The sequence below is a fragment of the Miscanthus floridulus genome, chromosome 1, assembly GCF_019320115.1.
Source record: "Miscanthus floridulus cultivar M001 chromosome 1, ASM1932011v1, whole genome shotgun sequence".
Classification (NCBI taxonomy): Eukaryota; Viridiplantae; Streptophyta; class Magnoliopsida; order Poales; family Poaceae; genus Miscanthus; species Miscanthus floridulus.
Window position 1 is genome coordinate 69,805,300 of NC_089580.1, and position 7,120 is coordinate 69,812,419.

Genomic DNA, 7,120 nt, shown 5'->3' on the forward strand with positions numbered 1-7,120 from the left:
TCGATACGGCGACAACCATGTTCAAGATCACCGTCACCGCTGAGCCCGACGATCGTGTCTACGATCCTTCTTCGTCCGGTCGGACAACTTCTACGTGGCTTGTTTCTCAAACAAGTATGTCAGGTTGTTCTCCTTGAAGGGATATTAGTATAGCTTGGCCTCTCCTATGCTCATAGCGGTACCCTACCCACAACTAGATCTGCCCCCTGCACAGGATGCCCAATCCATTGAGATCACATGGTTTGGTGTCATCACGGCACAGGGCGCCCTGTCCACTGTCAACCCCATCCTTCAGCCCGCGCGCCTGTCCATTGTCAACCCCATCCTTCAGCCCGCGCCCTGTCCACCGTCAACCCCATCCTTTAGCCCATGACATGCGACTAGTACTGTTGTGACTAATTATGCCGGCCTATGTTTGTGTGAACTCCACTAAGTGGATGATGAATAAAATAAAATAAAGTGGAGACTTGAACCAAGCATTCTCTTTGTCAATTTGGCTTATGCTAATTTGTTGTGAGAGAAAAAATAATATTCCTTCGCTGAAAAGTACTGCTGAAGAACAAGACGTTCCTTTTTTTCTTTTCTGTTTTGCATTAGCTTTCATATTCATCAGTGTGCTCTGTCTTTTACATGCCCTTGACGATATGAGCCTTGCTGCATACAGCGGTGCTCCTAGCGTGATACTGATCTCTTTTGTCATGGCCAAAGAATCTATCGTTTGAATTTTCTCCTCCTTGCCATTTAAAACTACAACATACCAATGCATTCTATTGCGATTCATCGGAATGATAACCTGTAGTATTGAGATGTATTAGTAATAGTTTATTTTATAATATATAAAATGACAACATGTAATATGCTAAGAAGTGTCATGTGCCTGCTTGTATGCTACATGGTGTGGCCGTGTGCGATGGTGGATGGTGGGCATGGAAAAGAATGGGCCCGGGTGGTGTGGCCCATGTGGCGGGCCGGCCGCCTCGCTTCAATGCCCCAATGCCGATCTCCGCTGTTGTGCGGTCGAGGGCGCCGCCGCCACCACGCATGTCAACCGTGTCGGAAGCAAGGTCCGCAGACCGCAGGTGCTCCGCTCTCCGGTCGGCAAGGGTTGTCCAGGAACTCAGGAAGGCAGGAACTAGGGCTCTCACTCCCGCATCATGGGCAATAGCAAATATGGCAGGGGCGGAGAAAGTTCAGTTGTCGTTGTCTGACGGAGCCAATCAAGAACGGGTGCTGTGGCTACTGGCTAGATAGTTTTGCACAAAGCAAATATATGGTTCTGATCTTTAAAACTGAGGAACTGCAACTATGGATAGGCTTCGAGGCAGCAAGTGCCGCGGTGGACAAAATTTTTGAAAAAATGGATGTAATAAAGATACGATATAGGCATATGGCCATACAAAGAAGAACTGCACACATCTGAAGAAAAACTATCCAAATAGCCACCCCGTGGTTTTCTTGTGTTTCGAAAATCATGCATTTCAAAGGAGCATGTAAGGTCAAAATCTCATCCTTTTTTTACTCCCCGCAGCAACGCGCGGGCCTTATTCCTAGTACTAAATGACTTGTGAGCATGTGGACTTTTGGATTTTCCTAAATACTAAGAAAATTCAGTGGTGCATACCAACCTATGCTCCACAGCAGTCTGCATTTTGTATACGGAAGTCCTGGATACACAACTGAATCAGAGATTGTTATTTAATACTCTTACAGCATGAAATCAGCACAAGAGTCAGGCCACGAAGCAAAGTGCCTGAAGAACCAATGAAGAGGCTAGGAACATGTCATTTCTTTATCAGAATTTCAAAAGAAAAGGGATCTTGTTCAGTTTCCACCAGACCCATCACATTTATACCCAGAGAGATATACTAATTAATAGGCCTGTAAAAGCCCACATTACATCAATGGTGCGAGAATGCAGCACATAGATAAATATTTGTAAACAACAATAGCAGCTTAATATTACAAGGTACTGTCAAAGTTATAGCATAATGGAAGGGATGGTAATGTTTGTCAAAATAGCCCAGAATCTCGTATATCCTTGTCATGCAGGGTAACAGGTAGCCCGTTTCACCACTTGTCGGTTTACGCCTGGGCCTGGAAAAGGGGCATGAGTAGAAGATCGCGTTAAATGAATGATTATAACAACTGAATCAGTACAATTGGACATAAAGCACAAAAGCATTACTCCATACCATCAAAGCAATAAACTGTTTTAGGATCACTACTAGTTTTCACTATTACTATAAAGCATTTTCGTAGATTTGCAACATGCCACTAGACTCAAGCGTTGCTTCTTGCCCATTCCCATCACATATGGGCACACATTGTCGAAATAAGTGCCTGTTAGTGGATATATTCGGAAAAAGGTATAAACTAATTTGTAAATAATATTTTAGTATCCTTTTCTCCAACAACATAAACAACATACAGACTCATCGTCGGTCATCATGCAAACAGCTCTGCGTATCTGAAGTCAAATACTTAAAGCTAAAATCCCACAAGTATCAATAAAACACAACAAACAAAGAAAGCACACAAATAGCATGCGAATTGCAATGCACAGCAACAAAAGAAAAGCCATTGTAAGCTTGGAATTCAGAATTTAAGGAAACAAGGGATGAAGGACTGCATCTTTTTTTTTCGAAAGATCCGTTACCGGCTTTCATTTATAAGAGCAGAGCAGAGCAATTACATGTCTAAAAGGCGCAAGGAGCGCCCATTTACATGGCTTCACAGTTCATTGAAGGCCACACCACCCCTATAGTTCAATAGCTCAATTTACACGATGCTTGTAACAGCTAAAAATAAGATAAACATCTATACTATTGGTCCAAACGGCGCAACTCCTGGTAGCTGCGCCGGCGATGGTAGCACCATTTCCACGCCTTTGTTTCCAGCGCGTATCTAAACTCTTGCCTCATCCTGAACTTCACTGAAGACTTGTTCAGGTGTTCTGTTGATCTTATTGAAGACGCGGTTATTTCTCTCCTTCCAGATTTCCCAGACGGTTAGCATGACCATTGATCGTACTCCGTGTCTCCTGGTTTGCTGACCGCTGTTACCCATCTCGACGAACCATTGGCCCAAGTCATCAGTCTGACCCCAGTTATCCGGCCTCAAAGCCATTACCGCAATCCATGAGCCCTCCTTGTCCCAAATCAATTTAGAAAAGCAATATTCTTGGAACAGATGTGAGACAGATGTGAGACCGTCTCCAGGTACCTCATGCACAGCGGACAGAAATATTCGTTTGGCCATCCCCTAAGTTGTAGACGCGCAGCTGTCCAGATTCTGTTCTTGAGCATCAACCAAGTGAAGAAGCGGCATTTCGGTGGCGCTTTCGTTCTCCAAGTGTTCTCTGCCGTCATAGATGTAGTCATTCCAATGAATTGCAATTCATATGCAGACTTGGCCGTGTACTGACCATCAGACGTGTGGAGCCAAGTAATTTTGTCGTCCTGTGATGGCAGCAGCTCTATGTCCTGTAGACGCCCCCATAAGGCCACAAATTCTGCTATTATCCGCTCACTCATGCTATGATCCACGTCCCTCACCCATTTGCTGTCGGTCAGAGCTTCCTTTACTGCTCTATTCTTCCTTTTGCTATGTTCGAACAAGGATGGAAAGAGGGTTGCAGGTGCCTCTCCATGCAACCAGCGGGAGGTCCAGAATAAAGCCTTGTTGCCATTACCTAAATCCACTATTGTTGCGGCATTGAAAAGTGCTCTGTCCTCGTTGTCCAATGGCAGCTCCATTCCCCTCCACGGTCTGCCTCTGTCATCCCAAGAGTACCAGAGCCACCGCAGCCTCAAAGCTTGCTGAATTTTTCCAGCTCTATGATGCCTAATCCACCGTTTACTGATGAAGGACTACCTCGTTATGGTAGAACTTGCCCTTCATGTTTTAATCCACGGACAACCTTCTATATCCTTCTATATCCCTTCTGAATACTACTCCCCTGCTCCTGTAAGCACACAATGCAAAAAATTAACAGCTATAGGCCCAAAGTACAAGACTAATGGTAGCGAGACCCAAAGTACAAGACTGATCGATGGTAGCGGGAAAGGGTGTAGAAAGGAAATGAAGCAAAATACACCTAGGCACATACCACGGATTACGAATGCAGCCGCTGAAGACGTACAAGACGAGGGGACTAGGTCCCGGTGCACGGCCAAACAGGCTGCCATTATCGACTGCCGTTGACAAGCTGTCACTACCGAGGTGGTATTGCACAATCCTGCTGCCAGTGAAGTAGACAACATTGTCACCCTTGACCGTATGCAGTATCTTGGAGGAAACACTTATGTTCCTCTGTTCCATGAACAAGGTATTGCCTCCGAGGCTTTTTATTGGGACAAACCTTTGCAGCACAAGGTCTGCTAGTTTGTAAACGAAGATTTACGTCCCAGATAAATCAAAGTAGTTACCAAGCACCAGGATCTCTGAACCACACTCTACCAGGCCTAAATTAGGATTGGGGAGATTGTCTTTAGGGACTGTGGCGATCAGCTCTGGCGGTGGCAGCGCCCGACCTCCGCCCGCCCCATCCTGCTGCACAGGTGGGTCGATCTGGAGAACCTGGTGTACATCTTCTCCGAAGGGAGTGTGCAGCACGTACAACTTGCCTTGGAACGACAATGGAAACCTCATTTCGTGTTCCCAGCTCGACAGAGTCCATTGCTGGTCCAGGGGTAGCAAAGGCCGCACGGCCTACCCCAGGAAGTGCAAGCATGACCGTGGTTTTCAATATCGGCTGAAATCTTCTGATATTTTCGATATATCAGCTTTATCCGTAGGTGCCGATAAGAAAATATCTATCTTTTTCGTACAAAATTTGTTTAAATTTATTTAAATTTACTTAAATTCAAATTAAATTTTATTTAAATTTGGTATGATATTTCTGATATATCATGTTTATCCTCTTTATCTGTGACTCCGATAAATTTCAATTTCCGAAAATAAAAACCTTGAGCATGACGGTCATGGCTCCGGCGGCGTCCAAGGAAACGGAAGCCTCCTGATCCTGTACTTAAAGTTTTCCAAACGGGCCTGGCCCATCGGGCCAGCACGGGCACGGTGCTGATTTGGCCCGGTCCGAAAACGGCCCGGCCCGGCCTCTCCCGTGCTCGTGCCAAGCACGGCACGGCCTCGTGCCCGTGCCTGGGCCGCTATGCTAGCCCGTTGGCACGGCACGGGCACGGCCCGCTCCAAAGGCCGGCACGGGGTCGGTACGGCTAAGAGCCGTTGGATGAAGGGCTGCGGTGGGGCGCCTATATAAGCCAGGAGCCGCCCGAGGGAAGCTACTGTGCTCATTTCTTCCCCCCCCCCCCCCCGCGCCGCGCGCACCTCGCTCTTCGGCTCTGCTCTCTCGTTCGAAACCCTAGCCGCTCACTCTCTTCTTTTCGCCGTCCGGTGGCTGGTGACAGCGGCGGTGGCTTGCACGGGCACACGGCACGGCCTTGTACACCCCTTCTCTTCTCTCTAACCGGCGATGTAGCTTAGTCGTTGAGATCTCCAACGAATCGTCTTCGTCTCTCTCTTCGCGCTCGTCGCGCTTGTCGATCTCGTTGGACTCCGGCGTCATTGGGGCTCCGCTATGATGCATTGAGGTACCAGGACGTCGGATCTGAGCGATGTCGTCGTCGCCGTTGTCTCTGGTGCTCCGTCAAGCGAGGTGAGTTAGATCTGTTTCTTGTTCTTCTTCTTCTTCTTGATTCGCTGTTCTTCTTCACTTCTTCTTCTTGTTGATCTTGCTTTGCTGAGTCAAGGCTACAACATATGGTGGAGGATAAGGAGCTCGAGGAGGCCTTTGAAAACCTTTATCTTGATTAGTCATTCATTTATGTAATGGTCTATAATTTTAATTGGACTTGGATGCTTTGGACCTGTGGATTGGATGTAATGAACAATTGAATTACACTAAGGGGCTGGCTGCACTCTTTTTCCCTGTCCAGGGTTTCTCACAAGGGTGAGTTTTACCTGGACAGGTTTTTAATGAGGCAGCCATTGTACAACCCTTCCTTTTGATATTTTGTTGCCTGGTGTTCTCTTCTTGATTTTGATTTCTTCATATTTGAGTTGTTCTCTGTTTTCTAAAATTTTGATGTGGTTTTGTGGGTTAGTGCTAAGGCACGGCACTAACACGCTGGACTGCCGTGCCTAGTGGCACGGCACGGCACGGTCTGGAGTGCTTAGTGTCGTGCCTGGGCCAGAGGCTGAGCACGGCGGCACTACACGGCACGGCACGGCAAGGCTACCGTGCCTGACCGTGCCGTGCCTGGCCGTGCCGTGCCCAGCCGTGCTCGTGCCGTGTAGTGCCCGTGCGGCCGTTTGAAAATCTTTACCTGTACTGAGGAGGACAGCCGTGGAGCTGCGGGCCCAGGTGCGGGAGGAGCGTCCCTAGGGGTGGAAGCTCGGCGAAGTCGCCGGTGAAAGGGTGGAGGAGGCGGACGGCGCCGCCGTAGTCCGGGTCCAGGTCCCGCACTAGCAGCAGGAGGTCGTCGACTGCCGTCGACCGAGTCGACGACCCAGTAGCTGTCGCCGAGGAGCGGGACCCGGGCGCGGACCAAGGCCCGTGTCGAGGTGGAGGAACCGGGCGCACCCGCCCAGGGCTGGGTGGCCGGGGTAGATGCGGTGGCCCTCGGGAAACATCATCCAGCGCCGCGGGTGGAAGCGCCGGTCGGCCAGGCTGCGGCCGCGCGTGGAGTCAGCGCCGGAACGCCAGCTGGTGCAGACGGCCCGCAAGCGGACGTAGTCCAGCAGGTCGCCGCAGGCCAGCACGCGCCACGCCACCGCGCGGATCAGATCTTCGGGCAGCAACGCCCAGTAGCTAGGCCCGATGTCCCAGGTGCGGCGGCGGCGCTTCCGCGTGCTGGTGGCTCCCGGCGCCGCCGGAGGTGACGACATCTTGCTTGAGTTCGTCGATCCGATCCGATCCTGGCCCCCGTGTGATCACCGATCCGATGCACCAAGACGGCAATCGGGATCGGGACAGAGAGAGAAGAACACAGGACTGAAATTCTCGCTTACGACTTGAATCCCAAATCAAACCTCAAAGCACGGTGACCGATCGATCGGCCGGCAGGCCGACCAGCCGTGACAAACACTAGTAGAGAACAGA

At 49.5% G+C, this 7,120-nt stretch overlaps 1 pseudogene; it reads right to left on the bottom strand.

The window, feature by feature from the left end:
• Positions 1–3,903: 3,903 nt before the first annotated feature.
• Positions 3,904–6,906, bottom strand: LOC136458394 (uncharacterized; annotated as a pseudogene).
• Positions 6,907–7,120: the final 214 nt, after the last annotated feature.